Consider the following 25297-nt stretch of genomic DNA (forward strand, 5'->3'; position numbering starts at 1 on the left):
CCCTGTAATGGAGTCAGTACATTGTACACTTGGTTTGACGTTTCCTTTCCTTTTTTTATTTACAACATAAGGAAATGTATTCATATACTTTTAAGAGAATATATTTTATTGTAGCAGGCACTCAGCAAGTGCTTTACAGAGAAATCTATTATTAGAGCAGTAAAGTTATAAGCCCAAATCAAACAATATACAGGTCAACTGCCGAAGCCAGGATTAGATTTCTGGTCTCCATTTTGTAGGGACAGAAATTCAAGCACACGCGTTGTAGTTGCTTTTAAATTGCACCTACAGAGTAAGCCTGAGCAAAATTTTAATTACGGCGGAGTAAATGGCGTAATTTTGGGTGATTTCGTGTAACAAAAGGTACGCAGAATTACACCATTACTCTATATCAAATAATTTCTGGTAGAAATTATACCACAAGATGTACAGTTCGGGTAATTTTTGAACGCCAATGGGATTTCAGGTAGATTTTTTACTCGAGAGGACCATATGGGTAATTTTTGCGCATGAACAAACAAATCAGAAATAGAACAGCAGTGTTTTGAACGCGAGCAACAGTTCATTTAACTTGGGAATCAACACACATTTCACGTAGATGTTTTCCCTCAGGGGGCTGTTCGTGTAATTCGAGAGAGCAAACGTGCATATCCAAATGCTAGCAACCGGAAATCAACTCGAAATTTCATTATCGAATTTATAATTTACCCAATTGCATCTTGCATAATTTTGCATAATTTTATGGCAATTTCATATAATTACTTTACACAAAATTACCTGAGTTACTCCCACCCTTACTATAGAGGACTATAGAAGGTCTAAGGTCTAATTAAACTAATACTGTTGTAAAGTATGGGGCATGTGAATGCAGGTCTGGGTCTGTGGATGATGGAGGCCAGGAGGAGATGGAGAGATACAAGAATGGAGAGACAGATCTGCCAATAGATACTTTTACAGAGAGATACAACAAAGCATCAAGGATGGAGAGGATGGGAGCACAGTGATAAATGTGCCAATCGGTCCCTGAGACATTCCACAGAAGGCTAATGCTTTTCTGGTTGTCCCGTCTAAATATCTCATTCAAGAGTATGGATTCTTCAAAATGCGGTCTCTTGTATCATCCTAGGACTAAAAAGAAGTGCAGCCATCTCTCACCATACACACACACTTTTCTGGCTACCAGTAGATAAGAGATGCTATTTTAAGGCTTTATAACTATGCCATGAGACTGTTGGGCAGGAAACCTCCATGGTATCTCATTTCTCCTGCTACAATCCCTCAAGATCCAAACATATATCATTGATTAAAATTCCAAGATATAAAAAATCCAGATCAGGAGGCCGCTCATCGGCGGTATTAAGTGCGAAGATCAGGAATTCCTTGCCGCTCTAGCTTCGCTCTCAACCAAATCTTACGATTTTTAGAAAACAGCTTAAGACTTTGTTCACAAAGAGTCTTAACTCTGGTGAGTTTACCAGAAACGATCGGTTGGGACCAGATTTCAGGTTTGTTACCTCACGAGCGCTGGGACACTTCTGTCGGGAGTAGCTGTTTGCTCTTTACAAGTTTCATTCATTCATTTTTTTTTTTAGTAGAGGCGCGGACCAGAGAAAAGCCACAGTCATTGAGACGGAGGGCTGCTAGCCGAATATTATCTACGCCACCGAGCTGTTCCCTACAAAGTTGGCGCGTCATGCAAAGGAAGGGGTATTATTGGAAGCCTAGGAATTGGAGGGAATTGTTCAGGGTGCCAGGTGGAGAGAAGCTGATATTTTGTGAAGTAAACACAGCGGTTAATTTGAGCTGGTGGTTGCTGGTGGGGGCCATCAGCACAGATTTTTTGGTGACTGGCACTTATTTTTCCTAATTGGACATTTCCCAAAAGATAGAGAGGGAAAAACACACATACAGTAAAGAAGGAAGATGAGAATGACGGAAAAACTGTTATCTAGGGAGAAAGTAGGAAACTGCAGGGGTGAGATAAAGGGACAGGGAGTGTCTGGTAGGGGATTGAAGAGGCATGAGGTCGATTCAAGACTACAGGGCCTTGAAATTAGGTGCACCGATATTTAAAAGCACTTTACGCGGGTTTCTGATCAGAGTTTTGGGCACTAACCAGGGGCGACTCCTCGGCTATGGTAGAGAAGTGCCACCCCACTGCTGAGATACAGCAGTCAGAAGAAAAACAAAATGACAGTAAAACTATTTTATTGTCATTTTATTTTTACTTCCAGTGTGACAGGCCGAGGGCGGGGCCAGAACGCAGTGCTAGCAGCAAGGGGGGAGTGGTGAGAGGCGCTAAAAGTGTGCATGTCGGTTTGGCCGGCCAAATCGGCATGCGCACTTGTGTACCTCCAGGCTGTTCCTTGGGGATAGACTAGTGCTAAGGGACACAGGCTCTCAGACCGTGCTGAAACGCAAAACCAGCCCGCTCTACCCAATCCCAGTGTTTCTCTCATGCTGGGAGAAGCGCTGGGATTGGGTGGGTCTGGGAGCCTCGGCCCATGGGAATTGTAGTGCCGGGACGCATGCAAAAGAGCAGTCCGGCGCGGGAGCAGAAGATCGCGGTGGCCGGCAGAAAAGTTACGTTTATAGCATTATTTTTTTAATATTCACCTCGGATTGGCAGCAGCTGCCCCTGGCACAAGCACTCACTCTATTGCAAACTAAGCAGTGAGTAAGTAGCATTCATGGAAGCATTAAATGCAATAAACAACAAACCACAATATGAGTTAACACAGCATTTTAGAATTACTGACAGCAGAGCCAGTAGATACCACTATTCGTGGAAGCAATACATGCAATAAACAACAAACCACAATATGAGTTAACACAGCATTCTAGAATTACTGACAGCAGAGCCAGTAGATACCACTATTCGTGGAAGCATTACATGTAATAAACAACAAACCACAATATGAGTTAACACAGCATTTTAGAATTACTGACAGCAGAGCCAGTAGATACCACTATTCGTGGAAGCATTACATGTAATAAACAACAAACCACAATATGAGTTAACACAGCATTCTAGAATTACTGACAGCAGAGCCAGTAGATACCACTATTCGTGGAAGCATTACATGTAATAAACAACAAACCACAATATGAGTTAACACAGCATTTTAGAATTACTGACAGCAGAGCCAGTAGATACCACTATTCGTGGAAGCATTACATGTAATAAACAACAAACCACAATATGAGTTAACACAGCATTCTAGAATTACTGACAGCAGAGCCAGTAGATACCACTATTCGTGGAAGCAATACATGCAATAAACAACAAACCACAATATGAGTTAACACAGCATTCTAGAATTACTGACAGCAGAGCCAGTAGATACCACTATTCGTGGAAGCATTACATGTAATAAACAACAAACCACAATATGAGTTAACACAGCATTCTAGAATTACTGACAGCAGAGCCAGTAGATACCACTATTCGTGGAAGCAATACATGCAATAAACAACAAACCACAATATGAGTTAACACAGCATTCTAGAATTACTGACAGCAGAGCCAGTAGATACCACTATTCGTGGAAGCATTACATGTAATAAACAACAAACCACAATATGAGTTAACACAGCATTCTAGAATTACTGACAGCAGAGCCAGTAGATACCACTATTCGTGGAAGCAATACATGCAATAAACAACAAACCACAATATGAGTTAACACAGCATTTTTGAATTACTGACAGCAGAGCCAGTAGATACCACTATTCGTGGAAGCATTACATGCAATAAACAACAAACCACAATATGAGTTAACACAGCATTTTTGAATTACTGACAGCAGAGCCAGTAGATACCACCAGTTAATAGCCGTCTCCCAAGCACTATCCACTACTGAGACAACTTTCGCCCTCGCACATCAACTCCCTTCCGACTTACCCTGCGTGCCAACTACTGAGACACTTTGGAACTATTACAAACTGACTTGTCTTAACTCGTTTCAGTCGTTTGTTGGAGCAAGACCCAGTTCCGACACAACACTAGAACTAATTTAAACCAGTACCGTGGAGTGCTTTAAAGAGAACATTTTATACCTTCGGGGTTAAACCAGATTACAGAGACCATGATGTGACGGGGCAGAGGTCGCAGAGTCCATTGTAACTGGAATAAAGCAAGAAAGAAGCCATGCATAGTTTTTTACATAATGTGTTATACATTAGAAGTGCCGAGGGGGCGGGCTGTGCATCCATTTTTCAAAAAATCTCATGGCTTTTGAACATGTGACGAAGCCGGGATTGGGGCCGAGGTCTGCAGTTTCCAAACTCAAAATGACAATTTTTGAAAATGCGGATAATAAAAGATGTTTCACCAGTTGGGAGCTAGGAAAGATGCCACCGACGCGCCCACGTCTCACTTCACCTCGATGGCCTTATTTTAGGTTTACATTTATGCCCGCTATAAAAGGTCTTTGATTGACTGATATAAACCTGAGAGTCAGGACTGTAATGCTAAGGAGGGAGCACTGGAGACTATAGACAGATACACGGAGGGCTCTAAACACATTTCTATCCTCACACTACTCTGCAAAAAGAGAGACAGAGAGCAGAGCACCTGGAATTTTGCAGCACGTTTACAAAATTATTCGGCAAGAAAGTGCTAATTATGCACCCTAATTCTGCACGTTTTGAAGAAGTATTTATTACTTCACTATTTTCTTATTTTACAAGTTAACTCTGTTTGAACAACAATCACTAATATCAGGTGAACGCCTAAATATAGCAACGGATAACTACATGTGACCTGCCTCTACGCGACAAAAGGCCTGCCACTATGTGGCAACGCATATGGTACAATGTAACTAAAAACTATTTTTTGTTGTTGAAATCTGCAAGGTGTTTGTATGTGCTGATCACGCACCTTCTTCTCCGTTACCCACTGAGCCTGTCGAAGGAGGGTCCATGATTGTTTAACAAGGACCCTTTCAAGCTTTGCAGAGGGGGTGCATGGGGGGGTGCATATTCCTATGCCTGAGTCTGCTCATCCAAGGTGAATCCTGAACACAGACACTGCTGCACCCGTCTCAAAGCCCCAGACATGAAGAGCAAGCGGAGCCCCACATTTCAAGCTTTGCAGAGGGGGTGCATGGGGGTGCATATTCCTATGCCTGAGTCTGCTCATCCAAGGTGAATCCTGAACACAGACACTGCTGCACCCGTCTGAAAGCCCCCAGACATGAATACCAAGCGGAGCCCCACATTTCAGGCTTTGCAGAGGGGGTGCATGGGGGGTGCATATTCTTATGCCTGAGTCTGCTCATCCAAGGTGAATCCTGAACACAGACACTGCTACACCCGTCTCAAAACCCCCAGACATGAATACCAAGAAGAGCCCCACCTTTCAAGCTTTGCTGAGGGGGTGCATGGGGGGTGCATATTCCTATGCCTGAGTCTGCTCATCCAAGGTGAATCCTGAACACAGACACTGCTACACCCGCCTCAAAGCCCCCAGACATGAATACCAGGCAGAGCCCCACCTTTCAAGCTTTGCAGAGGGGGTGCATGGGGGGTGCATATTCTTATGCCTGAGTCTGCTCATCCAAGGTGAATCCTGAACACAGACACTGCTACACCCGTCTCAAAGCCCCCAGACATCAATACCAGGCAGAGCCCCACCTTTCAAGCTTTGCAGAGGGGGTGCACGGGGGTGCATATTCCTATGCCTGAGTCTGCTCATCCAAGGTGAATCCTGAACACAGACACTGCTACACCCGTCTCAAAACCCCAGACATGAATACCAAGAAGAGCCCCACCTTTCAAGCTTTGCTGAGGGGGTGCATGGGGGGTGCATATTCCTATGCCTGAGTCTGCTCATCCAAGGTGAATCCTGAACACAGACACTGCTGCACCCGTCTCAAAGCCCCCAGACATGAATACCAAGAAGAGCCCCACCTTTCAAGCTTTGCTGAGGGGGTGCATGGGGGGTGCATATTCCTATGCCTGAGTCTGCTCATCCAAGGTGAATCCTGAACACAGACACTGCTACACCCGCCTCAAAGCCCCCAGACATGAATACCAGGCGGAGCCCCACCTTTCAAGCTTTGCAGAGGGGGTGCATGGGGGGTGCATATTCCTATGCCTGAGTCTGCTCATCCAAGGTGAATCCTGAACACAGACACTGCTACACCCGTCTCAAAACCCCAGACATGAATACCAAGAAGAGCCCCACCTTTCAAGCTTTGCTGAGGGGGTGCATGGGGGGTGCATATTCCTATGCCTGAGTCTGCTCATCCAAGGTGAATCCTGAACACAGACACTGCTACACCCGTCTCAAAGCCCCCAGACATGAATACCAAGAAGAGCCCCACCTTTCAAGCTTTGCTGAGGGGGTGCATGGGGGGTGCATATTCCTATGCCTGAGTCTGCTCATCCAAGGTGAATCCTGAACACAGACACTGCTACACCCGCCTCAAAGCCCCCAGACATGAATACCAGGCGGAGCCCCACCTTTCAAGCTTTGCAGAGGGGTGCATGGGGGGTGCATATTCCTATGCCTGAGTCTGCTCATCCAAGGTGAATCCTGAACACAGACACTGCTACACCCGTCTCAAAGCCCCCAGACATGAATACCAAGAAGAGCCCCACCTTTCAAGCTTTGCTGAGGGGGTGCATGGGGGGTGCATATTCCTATGCCTGAGTCTGCTCATCCAAGGTGAATCCTGAACACAGACACTGCTACACCCGCCTCAAAGCCCCCAGACATGAATACCAGGCGGAGCCCCACCTTTCAAGCTTTGCAGAGGGGTGCATGGGGGGTGCATATTCCTATGCCTGAGTCTGCTCATCCAAGGTGAATCCTGAACACAGACACTGCTACACCCGTCTCAAAGCCCACAGACATGAATACCAAGCGGAGCCCCACATTTCAAGCTTTGCAGAGGGGGTGCATGGGGGGTGCATATTCCTATGCCTGAGTCTGCTCATCCAAGGTGAATCCTGAACACAGACACTGCTACACCCGTCTCAAAGCCCCCAGACATGAATACCAAGAAGAGCCCCACCTTTCAAGCTTTGCTGAGGGGGTGCATGGGGGGTGCATATTCCTATGCCTGAGTCTGCTCATCCAAGGTGAATCCTGAACACAGACACTGCTACACCCGTCTCAAAGCCCCCAGACATGAATACCAGGCGGAGCCCCACCTTTCAAGCTTTGCAGAGGGGGTGCATGGGGGGTGCATATTCCTATGCCTGAGTCTGCTCATCCAAGGTGAATCCTGAACACAGACACTGCTGCACCCGTCTCAAAGCCCCCAGACATGAATACCAAGCGGAGCCCCACATTTCAAGCTTTGCAGAGGGGGTGCATGGGGGGTGCATATTCCTATGCCTGAGTCTGCTCATCCAAGGTGAATCCTGAACACAGACACTGCTACACCCGTCTCAAAACCCCAGACATGAATACCAGGCAGAGCCCCACCTTTCAAGCTTTGCAGAGGGGGTGCATGGGGGGTGCATATTCCTATGCCTGAGTCTGCTCATCCAAGGTGAATCCTGAACACAGACACTGCTACACCCGTCTCAAAGCCCCCAGACATGAATACCAGGCAGAGCCCCACCTTTCAAGCTTTGCAGAGGGGGAGCATGGGGGGTGCATATTCCTATGCCTGAGTCTGCTCATCCAAGGTGAATCCTGAACACAGACACTGCTGCACCCGTCTCAAAGCCCCCAGACATGAATACCAAGCAGAGCCCCACATTTCAAGCTTTGCAGAGGGGGAGCATGGGGGTGCATATTCCTATGCCTGAGTCTGCTCATCCAAGGTGAATCCTGAACACAGACACTGCTGCACCCGTCTGAAAGCCCCCAGACATGAATAGCTAGCGGAGCCCCACCTTTCAAGCTTTGCAGAGGGGGTGCATGGGGGGGCATATTCCTATGCCTGAGTCGGCTCATCCAAGGTGAATCCTGAACACAGACACTGCTGCACCCGTCTGAAAGCCCCCAGACATGAATAGCTAGCGGAGCCCCACCTTTCAAGCTTTGCAGAGGGGGTGCATGGGGGGTGCATATTCCTATGCCTGAGTCTGCTCATCCAAGGTGAATCCTGAACACAGACACTGCTGCACCCGTCTCAAAGCCCCCAGACATGAATACCAAGCGGAGCCCCACATTTCAAGCTTTGCAGAGGGGGTGCATGGGGGGTGCATATTCCTATGCCTGAGTCTGCTCATCCAAGGTGAATCCTGAACACAGACACTGCTACACCCGTCTCAAAACCCCAGACATGAATACCAGGCGGAGCCCCACCTTTCAAGCTTTGCAGAGGGGGAGCATGGGGGGTGCATATTCCTATGCCTGAGTCTGCTCATCCAAGGTGAATCCTGAACACAGACACTGCTGCACCCGTCTCAAAGCCCCCAGACATGAATACCAAGCAGAGCCCCACATTTCAAGCTTTGCAGAGGGGGAGCATGGGGGTGCATATTCCTATGCCTGAGTCTGCTCATCCAAGGTGAATCCTGAACACAGACACTGCTACACCCGTCTCAAAGCCCCCAGACATGAATACCAGGCGGAGCCCCACCTTTCAAGCTTTGCAGAGGGGTGCATGGGGGGTGCATATTCCTATGCCTGAGTCTGCTCATCCAAGGTGAATCCTGAACACAGACACTGCTACACCCGCCTCAAAGCCCCCAGACATGAATACCAGGCGGAGCCCCACATTTCAAGCTTTGCAGAGGGGGTGCATGGGGGGTGCATATTCCTATGCCTGAGTCTGCTCATCCAAGGTGAATTCTGAACACAGACACTGCTACACCCGTCTCAAAGTCCCAGACATGAATACCAGGCGGAGCCCCACCTTTCAAGCTTTGCAGAGCGGGTGCATGGGGGGTGCATATTCCTATGCCTGAGTCTGCTCATCCAAGGTGAATCCTGAACACAGACACTGCTACAGCCGTCTCGAAGCCCCCAGACATGAATACCAGGCAGGGCCCCACCTTTCAAGCTTTGCAGAGGGGGTGCATGGGGGGTGCATATTCCTATGCCTGAGTCTGCTCATCCAAGGTGAATCCTGAACACAGACACTGCTACACCCGTCTCAAAGCCCCCAGACATGAATACCAAGCGGAGCCCCACATTTCAAGCTTTGCAGAGGGGGTGCATGGGGGGTGCATATTCCTATGCCTGAGTCTGCTCATCCAAGGTGAATCCTGAACACAGACACTGCTGCACCCGTCTCAAAGCCCCCAGACATGAATACCAGGCAGGGCCCCACCTTTCAAGCTTTGCAGAGGGGGTGCATGGGGGGTGCATATTCCTATGCCTGAGTCTGCTCATCCAAGGTGAATCCTGAACACAGACACTGCTACACCCGTCTCAAAGCCCCCAGACATGAATACCAGGCTGAGCCCCACATTTCAAGCTTTGCAGAGGGGGTGCATGGGGGGGTGCATATTCCTATGCCTGAGTCTGCTCATCCAAGGTGAATCCTGAACACAGACACTGCTACACCCGTCTCAAAGCCCCCAGACATGAATAGCAAGCGGAGCCCCACATTTCAAGCTTTGCAGAGGGGGTGCATGGGGGGTGCATATTCCTATGCCTGAGTCTGCTCATCCAAGGTGAATCCTGAACACAGACACTGCTGCACCCGTCTGAAAGCCCCCAGACATGAATACCAGGCGGAGCCCCACCTTTCAAGCTTTGCAGAGGGGGTGCATGGGGGGTGCATATTCCTATGCCTGAGTCTGCTCATCCAAGGTGAATCCTGAACACAGACACTGCTGCACCCGTCTGAAAGCCCCAGACATGAAGAGCAAGTGGAGCCCCACATTTCAAGCTTTGCAGAGGGGGTGCATGGGGGGTGCATATTCCTATGCCTGAGTCTGCTCATCCAAGGTGAATCCTGAACACAGACACTGCTGCACCAGTCTCAAAGCCCCCAGACATGAATACCAAGCGGAGCCCCACATTTCAAGCTTTGCAGAGGGGGTGCATGGGGGGTGCATATTCCTATGCCTGAGTCTGCTCATCTAAGGTGAATCCTGAACACAGACACTGCTACACCCGTCTCAAAGCCCCCAGACATGAATACCAAGCAGAGCCCCACATTTCAAGCTTTGCAGAGGGGGAGCATGGGGGTGCATATTCCTATGCCTGAGTCTGCTCATCCAAGGTGAATCCTGAACACAGACACTGCTACACCCGTCTCAAAGCCCCCAGACATGAATACCAAGAAGAGCCCCACCTTTCAAGCTTTGCTGAGGGGGTGCATGGGGGGTGCATATTCCTATGCCTGAGTCTGCTCATCCAAGGTGAATCCTGAACACAGACACTGCTACACCCGTCTCAAATCCCCAGACATGAATACCAGGCGGAGCCCCACCTTTCAAGCTTTGCAGAGGGGGTGCATGGGGGGTGCATATTCCTATGCCTGAGTCTGCTCATCCAAGGTGAATCCTGAACACAGACACTGCTACACCCGTCTCAAAGCCCCCAGACATGAATACCAAGAAGAGCCCCACCTTTCAAGCTTTGCTGAGGGGGTGCATGGGGGGTGCATATTCCTATGCCTGAGTCTGCTCATCCAAGGTGAATCCTGAACACAGACACTGCTACACCCGTCTCAAAGCCCCCAGACATGAATACCAGGCAGAGCCCCACCTTTCAAGCTTTGCAGAGGGGGTGCATGGGGGGTGCATATTCTTATGCCTGAGTCTGCTCATCCAAGGTGAATCCTGAACACAGACACTGCTGCACCCGTCTCAAAGCCCCCAGACATGAATACCAGGCTGAGCCCCACATTTCAAGCTTTGCAGAGGGGGTGCATGGGGGGTGCATATTCCTATGCCTGAGTCTGCTCATCCAAGGTGAATCCTGAACACAGACACTGCTGCACCCGTCTCAAAGCCCCCAGACATGAATACCAAGCAGAGCCCCACATTTCAAGCTTTGCAGAGGGGGTGCATGGGGGGTGCATATTCCTATGCCTGAGTCTGCTCATCCAAGGTGAATCCTGAACACAGACACTGCTACACCCGTCTCAAAGCCCCCAGACATGAATACCAGGCTGAGCCCCACATTTCAAGCTTTGCAGAGGGGGTGCATGGGGGGTGCATATTCCTATGCCTGAGTCTGCTCATCCAAGGTGAATCCTGAACACAGACACTGCTGCACCCGTCTCAAAGCCCCCAGACATGAATACCAGGCAGAGCCCCACCTTTCCTACTCCCCCCTTTATGTCACTGTGCTGCATTGACTGCTGTGTTATGATAGCCAGTCTCGGCATCCGCGGTGGGAGCAGGTACTGTCCGGTACTGAGTCCTTCCACTTCTTTACTATGAAAGGGAAAGTATGTGCCAGCAGTTTTCTGTTTTGTAAGAGTGTTCTTTGAGATGTAACACTGGCGGTGTGGAGTTGCACTAAAGGAATAATGCATAATGGTAGCCTCTGGATCTTGTAATGAAATAACCTGCTCTCCTCAACACAGCTACGATACACTTAACGGGAGAGTACCAGAACTTTTCGGGAGGAAACAGGTGCCCTGGGTAGGGAGCACCAGGACTTTTCTATTTCCAATTAAAGCTCTGGGGATAAGTGTAGGGGGACTGGTGGAGGCTTAGAACCCTCTGCCCATCCTCTCTTCCGGGCAGTAATTACTCAAACAAGGAAGGCAGCGGGTGAAGCGGCAGGTCACACTCTCAGCACCACAGGAAGCATCCAGAGGCTTTGAAACACCAAGGACACAATCAAACCCTTTCAGGTCCCAATTATGGTCTTGACCGTGGGAGAGCAGAGGGGGATGGGAGAGGAACCAGGACTACAAAGGGCGGCGTGGGAACCGAATGAGGAGAAAGGAAAAGATGAATGGAGCATCAAGCGTAGTCTCGATAGAGTCGAGGAAGACGGGAGAAAGATAGGTCCCCAGCAAAAAGCAGATTGAGGCCGCACCGATAACAGTGAGCGAGGGGAGTGAAAAGGTGTTCGCTGGACATAGACAGGATAATCTCCCAGGCAGTGCTGTCTTAACGCATGGGCATGCTGGGCAGTTGCCCGGGGGTCCCATCAACCTTGGGGCCCCATGAAGACCAGAATTTAACACTAATTTTCCATTAAACATTTTTATTCCTGTGAGTGGTTGTGTAGGCAGGGCCCAGTGCTCCGCTTTGCCCGGGGGGCTATAATGCTGTTAAGACGGCCCTGCTCCCGGGTGGTAGTGGCTTCACAAATCTGTACGACAAGGAGAAAGACGGGAAGAGGCAGAGCAACATATGGGAAACTGGGATCAAATGTGTGTAAGACAAAGTAATGGAAACTTAGACCCAACAAAAGCAGAGTGGGATATTAAAAACAAACATGTGTAGAGCTACATTTACAATCTGAACCAAATAAGTGTAGATCAGGACAGAAAAGCTAGAATTCAATGGTTTATAGACAAAGACACGGAAATGGGGCCAGACAAGTGTAGAACAAGGTGCGGTAAACTAAATGCAATGGGTTTAGGACAAGGTATGGAAAATTAAGGACAACAGATATCGAACAAAGCATGGGGAACTAAGAATGATCAAGTTATAACGCAATGTGTATTTGTAAAGAGCATGTTAACCCTTGGAGCTGCATAACAGATACTTCTTATTACCCATTGTTATTTTATCAATCTTGGAATAACAGAAGGCTGAGTGGACATGCTGGGAATCGAACCTGTGACCACGAAATCCAAAACAGAGGTCAGGAGTGGATGCATTAATCCCAAGAGCCACCAGACCCTGCCAGAAATTCATTGAAGTATGGGAAACTAGAGCCACACAAGGGCAGCACACAGTATGGTTAACTTGGGTCAAAGAAGTGGCAAGTAATCCTGAACATGAGGGATAAATAAACGTAGAAGAAGGTATGAGATACCAGTTCCCGAAAAAACTTGGTGCAAATTATGAGACATGAGTCCAAACAACTGTAAAGAAGAGTATGGAGAACTAAAACCAATCAGGTAAACAGAAAAGTGGAAAAGTCAGGACAAACAAGTGTAGAACACCGCATAGGAATCTAGAGGCAAACATATTTGGAGCAATACATAAAAGCTAAAGTCAAATACGGGTACAGCAAAACTTAAGAGCAGATAGGTCCAAACATGGAGAAAACAAGGAGAAACAAGGGCCAAACGCGAGTAGACATAAGCATAGTAAACTAGGGTCAAAGGAGTGTATAGCAAAGGATGGGGCCCTCATTTCATACATAGGTCACAGGTTCTTGGATTGGCTTGAAAAGGCTGTGCCACGCTTCCCTGGTCCTTTTTCTATTGCCTCCCTGATATTGTCTTCCAGAGAAGCTGCTGATCAAAAGGTCACTGGGGTGTTCTAGGTTCACACATTGGTGTGTTTTAGCAGAGCCTAATTGTGTTAAATGGAAAAACTACAAAGTGCACCCAATGTCGACCCGCAACCTGCGAAAGGGTGGCTCCTCCCCCTTGCTGTAGGTGATGAGGTGACTGGTGGAGGAATTGTAGTCCATTAAAGCGCGCCTTGTTACCTGCACATCAGCAGAGAGAATGCCTTGGAAGGTCCGTTCAGGTCCTCTGGGGTTCCTGGCCTCTCCTCATGTCTGTGTCGTATGTAGGATGGTTTCACTGTTTGTTACGACTGGAGGGTGTTAATTTGGGATGCTGTGTGTTTGGATGAGACAGATGGCAGTCTGAATGTGTGATTGCCCTTGGTTGATGTGACAGCATGCATGTCCTAGCTGCTCAAGACCCGCTATATAAACCTTGCGTGACCTGGAGGCCTGGGGCTGCTTACACTATTCCTTCCACTGTGTAGCTGAGACGGCTCGCTGAAATCACTCCACTATCTTTATCGAGTTGCTGTTTAAAAACAGAAAGAACCAGTGGGTCCTTGACTGCACACTACCACATCACGGTGGTCATCTGGAAAAGGACACTGAGAGTACTGACATCCACAACTATCAAATTGTTTGACATGGGTGGGACCCTTGTTTTTTGGGTGGGGGTGCTGGGTGACTGAATTACTGAACATTTTAAAACTGTAATAGCGCCTTTGGCTTCAGTCGACTGAGTGGTCTTCTTTGCAGCCAGAGCCGGGAAACAGCCTTTACAACGCAGGCTGAACAACGAGATGTCTTAACAATGAAGGCTGAACAACGAGATGCACAACGAAGGCTGAACAACGAGATGCCTTTACAACGAAGGCTGAACAACGAGATGTCTTTACATTGAAGGCTGAACAACGAGATGCCCTTTCAACGAAGGCTGAACAACGAGATGCCTTTACAACAAAGGCTGAACAACGAGATGCCTTTACATTGAAGGCTGAACAACGAGATGCCCTTTCAACGAAGGCTGAACAACGCGATGCCTTTACAACGAAGGCTGAACAACGCGATGCCTTTACAACGAAGGCTGAACAACGCGATGCCTTTACAACGAAGGCTGAACAACGAGATGTCTTTACAACGAAGGCTGAACAACGAGATACCTTTACAACAAAGCCTGAATAACGACAATGTGTTTACAACAAATATTTTTACAACTATTTTTTTCACAAAGGGTATGCCTTTTCCACAGATGCCTTTACAACGAATTTCGTTGTAAATACATAAAAGGTGAAGGCATACTCGTAGTAAAAAAATTACATTTAAATGTAAGTATTTTGGGGAGTATTAAAGGTAACTATAACGTGTATTATATATATATAAGGTGGCAAGGGAATTTTTAAGGGTTTAGGCTGGCAATGAGTTTTTGGGTGGCAAGGGTAATTAGGGTTGTGGCATTTGGGTGGCAAAGGTATTTTTAGGGTTTAGAGTAGGTGTGGGTTTTTGGGTGACAAGGGTATTTTTAGGGTTTAGTGTGGGTGTTTGGGTGGCAAGAGTATTTTTAGAGTTTAAGGTAGGTATGGATTTTTGGTTGGCAAGGGTATTTTTAGGGTCAAGTTGGTTGTGGGTTTTCGGGTGGCAAGAGTAGTTTTAGAGTTTAGTGTAGGTATGAATTTTTGGGTGGCAGGGGTGTTTTGGGGTTTTAGGTGGTGTGGTGTTTTGGATGGCAAGAGCAAATTTAGGGTTTAGGGTGGGTATGGATTTTTGGGTGGCAAGGGTACTTTTAGGGTTTAGTGTGGGTATGGGTTTTTGAGTGGCAAGGATATTTTTCAAGTTTTGGGTGGGTATGGGTTTTTGGTGGCAAGGGTAATTTTAGGGTTTAAGTTGGGTACAGTTTTTTGGGGTGGCAAGGGTATTTTTAGGGTTAAGTTGGGTATGGCTTTTTGGGTGGCAAGGGTAATTTTAGGTTTTAGGGTGTGTATGGGTTTTGGGTGGCCAGGGACATTTTAGGATTTAGGGGGCTAAGGGGTTGTGGGTGGCAAGGGTATGTTCAGGGTGGGTATGGGTATTTGTGTGGTACTGGTATTTTTAGGGGTTAGGTTGGATATGGGATTTTGGGTGGGAGGGGTATTTTTAGGGTTTAGGGTGGGTACGGGTCTTAGGTGGCAAAGGAATTTTTAGGGATAAGGTGGGTTTTGGTTTTTGGGTGGCAATGGTAAGTTTAGGGTTTAGGGTGGGTATGGGTATTTGGGTAGCAAGGGTATTTTTGGGGTTGGTATGGGTTTTTGCTAGGCAAGAGTAATTTTAGGGTTAAGGGTAGGTATGGGTTTTTGGGATTGTAAGGACATTTTAGGGTTGACGGTGGGTATGGGTTTTTGGGTGGAAAGGGAATGTTTAGGGTTTAGGGTGGGTATAGGTTAATGGGTGGAAAGGGAATTTATAACATTAATAGTGAGTATAGGAGTGTGTGTGTGTGTGTGTGTGTGTATATATATATATATATATAGTGGTAATACTTACCAATATTAATTTTACAACACATATGTCTTTAGCATGCATGCCTTTACCATGAAATGTAAGTTTATTTATATAGGTTTATATTTACCTGTAAAATATATACAATATTGGGGTAAAGGCAATCGTGCTAAAGGCATAGTCGTTGTAAAAAGCAGTTCTTGTTAAAACTTTATTGGTTTAGACTAAGTGGTTGTTAAGACTGTTATTGTTCCAGATGTTGTTGTTGTTCCATCATACAACCATCTGAACCAGAGAGCAAGATTTTCGGTCCTGCTACATCGCAATTCTTTGTCACATTTATGGCAGTGTTTATAAAGACTGTAGTAAAACTGACCTGAAGATATGCAAGAGCTCACAGGCACTGCCCCTTTGGCTACATTGAGCAAAGATAATGTTACTTAAAAGCTCAGCACCTTGTGTGTAAACACAATACAAATGTATTTTTAAGGAGTGTCTCCATTCCAGAAGATGCTGTCACCTTATGGTTGTCACTGTGTGTCTCAGTGTATTATAATGATCTTTCTTATTTAATTTTATCTCACAGGGTGTCCAGCTTTGGTTTTTAGACAAAAGGTGAAAAGGTAAAGGGAATCTACTGGATTCTTGCCTGTCTGGGCCTGTCAGAGAAGGAATGTCTAGCAATTGTATACTCTCATCTAACAGGACCCTTAACTCATTTCCCCCTAATCTAACCAGTCTTCATTCAATCAATGCTCACAAAAGTCTTCAGTAAATATCTTACTATGCCCTTACACCGTTGCCTCTAGCACTCAGTGTGTGGAGCTATTTCACTTCAAATTGGGACCTGACTTATGTACTTACCTTATACCCTGGTGCCTCAGTAGCTATGGCCTGCCCTTCTGGCTGGACTTGGGCCTGACCCTTTTTGCAGGGTTATCCCCAAACATTTTGCCTTCCTCCGCCTGTTTTTCTGAACTTCTTTTTGTTGGCTTTAGGACTCTGGGCACTTTACCACTGCCAATCAGTGATAACGTTCATGTGCTCTCTCCTCTAAACATGGTATGATTGTTTTACACCTGTTTGGCATATTTGAGTTCCTTGCAAGTCCCTTGTAAAGTGGTGTAGCATATACCCAGGCCCTGTAAATTAAATTCTACTAGTGGGCCAGAAGCACCCACAGAAGTAGCCTTTCAAACCGGTCTAAGGCCTGCCACCGCACGGCCTGTGCACATACTTTATTGCCACTTTAACTTGGCATTTAAAACTACTTGACTCTCCTCAAGCTAAATTTGTTTGATTACAACTCCATTTGGAAAAGATAACCAAAACCTGCTGTTTCTAAAACATTTACTAATTACAGATTAACTTGTCTAACTGCAAAAATATGGAAACGATCTTGGTTTAGTGACTGGACTTTGGTATGCTATAGTCATAGATTAGACATATCTTATCTTCCATTTGTATAACTGGAGACCAAAAGAGATTTATGTTCTAATGCTTGTAAAGTTTTTTTATCCTTCTTATTTGAGTATATTTGCATTTATTTAATTTTGTTTTTTGTGTAATTTTTCTGTTTTTTAGCAGAACACTAACTGTTATTATCAATACACAATCTCTATTTTACTATTTGCTTTTTAAATGTTTTATATTGTTCTGTACACAAGGTTTTTGTTATGATATAATATATGCTTTTGGAGCAAACAAGTCTATTTTCTTTTCCCCTTTCCCATTTTTTGTTAAAAAAGAAACGCTAATTGCCCAATTGTAATCTGTCCTACCTGCTATTGAATAAGCTTTTCAAGAATATTTATCTATTTTCAATATGTGAATGTATTAAAAACTCTTTCATTTCTTTTTATTTTAGAATATTAAATTTTTTCTTTACACTGTGTGATGACAGGTTATTGGATTACTATACATGTTTCTAATAACGCATTTAAAACACATTTATTTTTACTAAAAAGATAAGTTTTGGGCTAGACAGTGATTTATGATGTCTGTTGTTTGGATTTGAATTCTCAGCCTCTGCCCTCTCACAGTACCTCCTTGAGAAGCCTCTGACTGCTCGCCATCGTTGCCCCATCTGAGAGCCAGGTGCTGAAATGGTTTACTTGGCCCAGTCTGCAGAGAAATAGCAGAACAGATCCCAGGACACCAGTGACAAATGACCCAAACCACAACAGTTGTGGCCCATTAACCCTTGTTTGCCCCGCATCCTCCTGAATGGGATTTCACTGCTTTTTTTAAATAGCCATTGCATGTATCTTTGTTTGGTCTCATTGCAAAAGTGAGACATTGTATTCACTTCCAAGTAGACATAGAGCCCGCCAATTGCTTAGCATTGGTTGGTTTCATTGTCACTCTCATTTGCTTGCATCTCTTTGGTCAGCATGTGCCAGCTTGACTTCCTCATCTTGCATTTGTTGTTGTTGTCATAGAGCATTACCCAAGTACTTCTTCCTTGCCCAGTGTCCTACCACTGCTCTTCTTTCTGAGCTACTTTTTTCTTGTTACGTATGTACTCAATAAGAGTGCATGTGCTAGCTCACTCAGTGCGCTGAGTTGCTTGAGTCTCCCACCCACTGTCAGGTGGTTTTCTCACTCTCATTCTTCATGGTGTTGCTTGCTCCCGCTTGCCCTCCTCCCGCTACCCCTGGTATTGCTTCTCCCCTTCCACCCACTGTCTGTGGTGTTGACTGCCTTCTCCTGCCCTCCTCCCACTGTCCATGGTGTTGCTTGTCCCCTTGTAAATGTGTAAATGTAAATGTAGTTGAGCTTATATAGCGCACAGCTACCCAATGTGTGTTTCCCGGCGCTTGCTTAGGGAACCCGTCCTGGTATTCCCCTGTGAGATAGCAGGGTATCCACAAGGTGAAAGTCAGGCATCCCGCCGCGAGGGGCCGTTGTGGAGATTAAGTAAGCTATTGCCCAGAGTCGCAGAGTGTGAACCCGTGAGTCGAGGAGGCACCGGGGCGAGAATTATCGAGTCCATGGAATTTTTAGCCCAAGACCCGCCGAGGCGGGGAATTGAACCCTGGTCCAGGCCCGATCTCAGCTTCCGGGTCTGCCGCCTCTAACCCCTGAGCCACACTTCTCCACAGCCACACTTCTCCACTGCTCCACTGCCCTTCTGCCCTCCTCCCGCTGCCCCTCATGGTGTCTGCCCCCTCACTTTCCTCACGCTGGCTGACGTGTTCCTAGCCCCATCCTGCCTCCCCCTGTAGTCCCTTGTGTTGCTTCCCCTCACACCCTTCTACCGCTTTCCCTGCCCCCACCCACCATAACAAAAGAATAGCTATGTAACATGGCCATAGTGCTTTCTTCTAACTTTATGTATTTTTCCCTATTTTTGTGCCACCCCGTCCTACTACATAAACAACACTGACAAAGCCAAATAGCTCTCGTAAGTGTGTTCCTAGCCCCGATCCGCCCTCCTCCTACAGTACCTCGTGTTACTTGCTTTCCTACTCTTCCTGCCCCCACAGCCATAACAACAAAAAAACTCTGTGACATGGCCATAGCGCTTTTTTGTAACTTAATAATTTTTTTTCCCTCAAGCTGTAGCACCCAGCCGTGTTGTTGCTTGTCTCTTCGCACCCTATCCCGCGTTGCTGCTTGCCCCATCAAAACCTTCCCAGACCGTCCACAAAAAGCTGGCCCCTCCAATCCCATCACAAAAACAACATTGACAAAACCAAATAGTTTTCAGAAACACGAAAGTTTATTGACTTTCTCAGTGTGTTTCTTTGCCATGTTGTATAGCAGCACAGCTGCTGTGCAGCATGGTTGAAAGTAAAAAACACAAAGCGCTATGATGCAGCTAGTGTTGACTGTGTCATAGCACTTTCTTTTTTTACTTTTAGCCATGCCGCACAGCAGCCACACTGTTGTACAACATGGCTAAAAAAATACATTGGGTTAAACAAAGGAGGGAGTGAAGAGGTAATGCTCTAGGAGCATAAGGGGTGGATACGTCCTCCTCAAATCAATATGTCAAAAAACAAAGGGATCTACCTTTATATGAAAGTATAGAAGTGTTCCTCCAGACTACGTGTGTCTCCTACAATGGTGGAAAGCACACAGCTTTGTTTAAATACCCCTCACCCACCAAAAGGGCCCTTGGTGGCATGCTTCTTCATCGGGGTCTTCCAGTCCCGCTGCGGGACGGGGCGTGCTACGACCTACGACTACGCAGGAGCACTGATTTTTGAAAAAATAATACTATGTGTGGTGTGGGAGTGTGAGTGGAAGGGTCAAAAAGTGAATATAAAGAGTGAAAGGTTAAAAAATACCTGGCTTGGTGGAAAAAGTAAGTTTTATTATCCCTATAAGCTGGTATTGTTAAAACTGGGGAATGAAATGGAGATACTATACTTCAATGAGCTGTTTCTCCTGAGTCAACATGTTTTGAGGCCGTCCCCTGGCTTCGCATCAGGACCTCAAAAAAGATCCCTTCTACACTCGAAAATGTGAAATAATATGGATAAAAGTGTATTTACATATAATAATAACTAAGTAGTGCACCTGGCAATCCACATGCACAATATGCTACACCCCAATCGGTATATGCTGGATAGGGTCTGGAAAAATAAAAACAGAGGTAAAAATATATATAACACATACGCCTTGCACCGTCAGTGATGATGACCTATAAAGAAAAGTGATATATGTTTTGTGTGATATATTTTTCTTATCTTTATCCATTACGTTGCTGGTACTGTGTTATATCGGCGAGATGGGACAATACAAAGACATACAACCATGTAACATAAAGCACACACTCTATGTCTGTGGACCGCATGATGTGCGTGTCCATATTATAGGTATAAACATTGGTCTCAGTAAAAAAAAAATATATATCTCCTAGGAAATATTGTCTCGAGCCAAGTGAAAAAGGGTGAAATTAAGCCTGCACACTGGGTTATTCACGTACTTGGATTTTGCCCTGTTAATACCTCATGAGCCTTCGAAACTGGAGGGAAGGGGTACCTATAGTCAAACACTGGACAGGAGAGATGCAGAAAAAAAAAACTGTTGACTTTGAGAAATTCCTTCCTAAACTAACAGTGTTGCACTGCTGCATAGCGGCTATGCTGTACTTACAATTTCAAGGTTACCTCCTCACCAGGACGCTACCTCGCCGCGGCTCCATGGAACATTGAGCCCGTGCGGGTAGTGTCCTTATATACTCATTTTAATTGATAGTTTTCCTCCAAATGGGCCCTAAATGGTAAAAAACCTAGACCGCTACTTCGGTACCTCTGAGGGAGTCCTCCCTTCCTGTTTGCGGCTGTATTTGTGATGTAGAGGAAGGCTGGGGCATTAGATCGCTAAACCAAATCACTGGTTGAACGGGAACCTCAATTCCTGTTGATGCGATTCTCATGTAGTGGTACACTTGAATGTTATGAGAGGGGGAGACTGGAGCGCTAATTGGCGGTATTTGAAAAAAACACTACCTATTGCTGTTCGTGAAGTTATAAAATGAACGGACAGTCTGAATTAATCTTTCCGTACATTCTATGAAAATAAAGAAAAAGGTAAATAATGCCCCATTGGCCAAATGACAGATCTTAAGAGGAGATCTTAAGAGGAGAAAGACCCCCGTGCACGTGGCCTGCTGATAGCGGTGGTAACACAGAAGTGTGAACCAAGTCTACGGGGGAATCCTAGTATATATCTTCTGTAATTCTACTATAGTTCCCGACCTGGTGTGAGAAACATAGGGATAGAAGTACCTATTCTAAAGAGGGACGTATCTTAAGGTGACATAAGCAAAAATAGGAATGATGCTGCGTGGGGCTATGCCCCGGCTGAACAAGCTAGTTGATCACCTATTGGTGACATTAGTTAAAGGTAGTATGTACTAGTTCCTAGTGAGAGATTGGCAAAAGACCCGGTAAGGGGGACCAGTTTGTTTTTGGGGTCTTGGTATAGAGGGCATGCATTTTTGTTCTCTAAGGGAAAAACAGCAAGGGATCAGCTGAATTGCCCCCATGGGATGTCACTGTTAAGACCCGTGATGTGTGTCCCCAAACGGAACACCCAATGCTGTTCTTTTTCCAAAAGGCCATGCTCACTGTTCAGTTGCTCAATCATGGTCCACTGTAGGTCTTCCATAGTGTGTTGGGTCATTAAGTAGTGGGTGGCCATTTTTTACAGTGCTTTTCTTGCAACGTACGTTGCTCCTGTGCTCTCCTATTCGTGTCTTGACAGAGCTAGTAGTCATTCCGACATATTCCATTCCGCAGGGGCATGTAATGATATAGACTACGTTCTTACTATTGCAGTTCATAAATCTCCTTTGCTCCCATTCAGTGCCATTCCTGAATATGATATGTCTGCTTTTTTTCGTGAGGTGGCAAGTGCTGCATTTACCACAAGGGTAGTGACCCATCATTGGGGTAGAAGAGTGTTTTCTTTTCCGATTGGTAGGGTGTTCCGTGGTCTTGTGTGGACCAGCATATCCCTAAGGCTCCTTCCTCTTTTATGTGCACACATAGGTTTTGGAAGATTGAGGTTGCCGCATGTTAGTAGTCTCCAATGTTTGTTTATGATTTGAGTCACTTGGTTGGAGTTAGTATTGTAAGTAGTGACACATATTGGTCTCTCTTCTGGTTCCTTGGGGATCTTTGGTTCTAGCAGGGCCTCCCTGTTGTTATTACGTTCCCTCTTCATAGCTCTGTCAATGATCCGTGTTGGGTAGTTTCGTTTCTTTAATTTATTTTGTAGATCAGTGGCCTGTTTCCTGAAGTCACTGATCTCTGTACAGTTCCTCCGGAGGCGGAGGAACTGTCCATAAGGGAGGTTGTCTCGAAGGTGGTGGGGATGAAAACTGTTATAGAACAGTAGACAGTTCTTGGCTGTAACTTCAAAATGAGTGGTGGTCTTCAAAGTGCCCTCATCCGGGTAGATATTCAGGTCCAGAAAGACCAAGTTGGTCCCAGAGGTTGCAGTGGTGAATCTAAGATCGATGTTCTGTTGGTTCAGCCAGGTCAAAAAGTTTTCAGTTGATGTAGTGTCTCCTTCCCATATAACCAACACACTGTCTATGTAATGTTTCCATGTTTTTATGTGGTTGATGAATGGGTTACTGGGATGTAGCATGCCACCAAGGGCCCTTTTGGTGGGCGAGGGGTATTTAAACAAAGCTGTGTGCTTTCCACCAGTGTAGGAGACACACGTAGTCTAGAGGAACACTTCTATACTTTCTTATAAGGGTGGATCTCTTTGTTTTTAAAAAAAAAATACATTGACATTGCCAATAGGTCTCTCATAGATGAGACCTAGTGACCTTTGCCACTTCTTGTTTTTCTCATTTACGCCTGTTGAATCAGCCACACTTTTTATCTTTCCACAATAGTTTAGCTTTAGTAAACTCTTCTTATTTTTGTAGAAATCTGCTTTTGCTTTCTGGCCATAGCTGCATTTTTTTTCAGGACATTTGCAGCACGCAGGTCTATGGAACTGCAAAAGGTGTCCACTCCTTTAGACATCAATAAAACATTTATAGGCACTGTTTTTGTTGGGGTAGATTCGACAGAACCTTTTATATGTGATTTGGCCGCCAGCCCTCCCATTCATCGATTGATGTCTTTATCGCTCTGTTTTAAGGGCCACCTGAGGAGCAGTTACAATCTACTTGTATTTATACCTCACTTGTAATTCATAACCTCCTCCTTTGAAGACATTTTGAAAGGCACGTAATTAGTCATTCATCACATAAGGGAGTCAAGCTTTGATCAATTGACGCCCTCGGCTTTTTCTGTCAGAGGCAAGTGGTGCAGAAAAAAGACACAAATTCCTACTTTCACTGCACAGTCAGTTTACCTGATTGTGGAAGAAATCTATAGTCTAATGATCGAATCATTGACGCGTGAAGGTGGGGAGCTCACAAAGGCCACATTTTACACTGGTTACCTTCAACTGACTCATAGCCTCTTTTTTGCACAATTTGTCTGAACTTGGGGTGAAATTACATTTTGATGCCATTGATACCAAATGTATCTTCAGGTGAGGTTGGATTCCTGCAGTCTGTCCCAGTGGCAGTTGGCATCTATGGAGGGAGAGGCGGGGAAATAGGTGGGTGCTGACGTGTAAATAAAAATAAAAAAAGTAACATCACAACTCACCTATCTACAGATGATACAACGTCCTCCAAGCTCCGCACCTCTTCTCCTGAGACTACAGTGCGGGCCCCAGCAAACTTCCTTGACCAATCCTGGTGCTGCTCACATGCTGTTAACCAGCATGAGAGTAGCGCCCTGATTGAAGGGAGAGGCTTGTCCCAGCGCACTGGACACCTGCACTTACTCTCAACCCAGATGTATAAAGACAACTGGGTTGACAGGTTTAAAGTGCGCTTGTCAGGATGGCCGTCGCAAGACATCCGACCCTCAAAAAATGCACACTTTAAACAGTGCACAGGCAGCCCTCTTCCCACCACACCTATGCGCTTCTACTCAGCAGGCATCGCCCTATCCTGACATTGGTTCAGGGCAGGATGATGAAAAATAAAATGGTAATTTTTCATCTCTAGGGCTCTGGAGGACATTTAAGTGCTCCTTATATATGAGCTGCCCCTTGTCTGTCCACGTCACAGCTTCTCTTGACTGCATTGGAGCCTGGGTGAGCCAGAGCTTGCTTCCATCCACTGCGTCTAACCCAAAGTCGCATCCTTTGATAAGAAGTCACCCATCACTAATCTTCCTCTTCTTTTGGCAAACACATTGTCGCCTAGGACAGAGCCAGAATCCAGTGGAGCCCATTGCCACAACACTGCAGCACAAGTAATGGACTGTCCGTCAAACCCTTGACATTATGAGAATAGTTAGGCTGTCACATGTCAGCTCAAATTAGAATGTTTGTGATGGAGATCGGGTAGCCCTTTTGCTAGATTGTATATGTCACACCATGTTTAGTTTCTAATTGAAAGTCAATGTGTACTCTTTGGTGTATTTACTTTGCTGACATGTCGACAGTTCAATTTCTGATATATGGCTTTTTATTTAGGAATTGTTTGCTGCATAGAAGCCTCAGCCTGTCATACAGACACAGTGCCATTCACTAATCACCCTTGTGCATTCATTAGGTCTCGCCTGACCCAGCGCATGCGCTGGTCTGTCAAGACTTATTGAGAGGGCTCCAAAAAGTGCTACCAGGCCAGCCTAGAGCTACAGTGCATGTGCGCGGGCGCGCGCGCTTCACCGCATTACTTTCACTTTCACGGCCGCTTTGATGTTTGATCGCAATCACTTTCACGGCCGCTTGGCATAGCCAATAGGTCTCGCTTTTGGGACCGTATAAGTATTTAGTTATGCAACTGTAGCATGGCTAAACACTTATACAGTTCCAAAGGCGAGACCTATTGGCTATGCCAATGCTTGTTTTTACTTTGCAGTCATGATGATATGTTGAGATTATAGCTGGTTCTTTTTTTTACAAAGTACTAGTGCACAGGACAGTCTTTGCTTATGATTAAATGAAAATAGAGGTGCTTTGTCAAAAATATCTATTATACAATAATGTATG

At 45.9% G+C, this 25297-nt stretch overlaps 1 protein-coding gene across 3 annotated transcripts in view; it reads right to left on the minus strand.

The window, feature by feature from the left end:
- TTYH1 (tweety family member 1) overlaps nucleotides 1-25297 on the minus strand; it is a 251606-nt gene that overhangs the window by 180517 nt on the left and 45792 nt on the right. The gene's annotated exons all lie outside the window — the stretch shown is intronic.

This window comes from Triturus cristatus, chromosome 7, assembly GCF_964204655.1.
Source record: "Triturus cristatus chromosome 7, aTriCri1.1, whole genome shotgun sequence".
Taxonomy (NCBI): domain Eukaryota; kingdom Metazoa; phylum Chordata; class Amphibia; order Caudata; family Salamandridae; genus Triturus; species Triturus cristatus.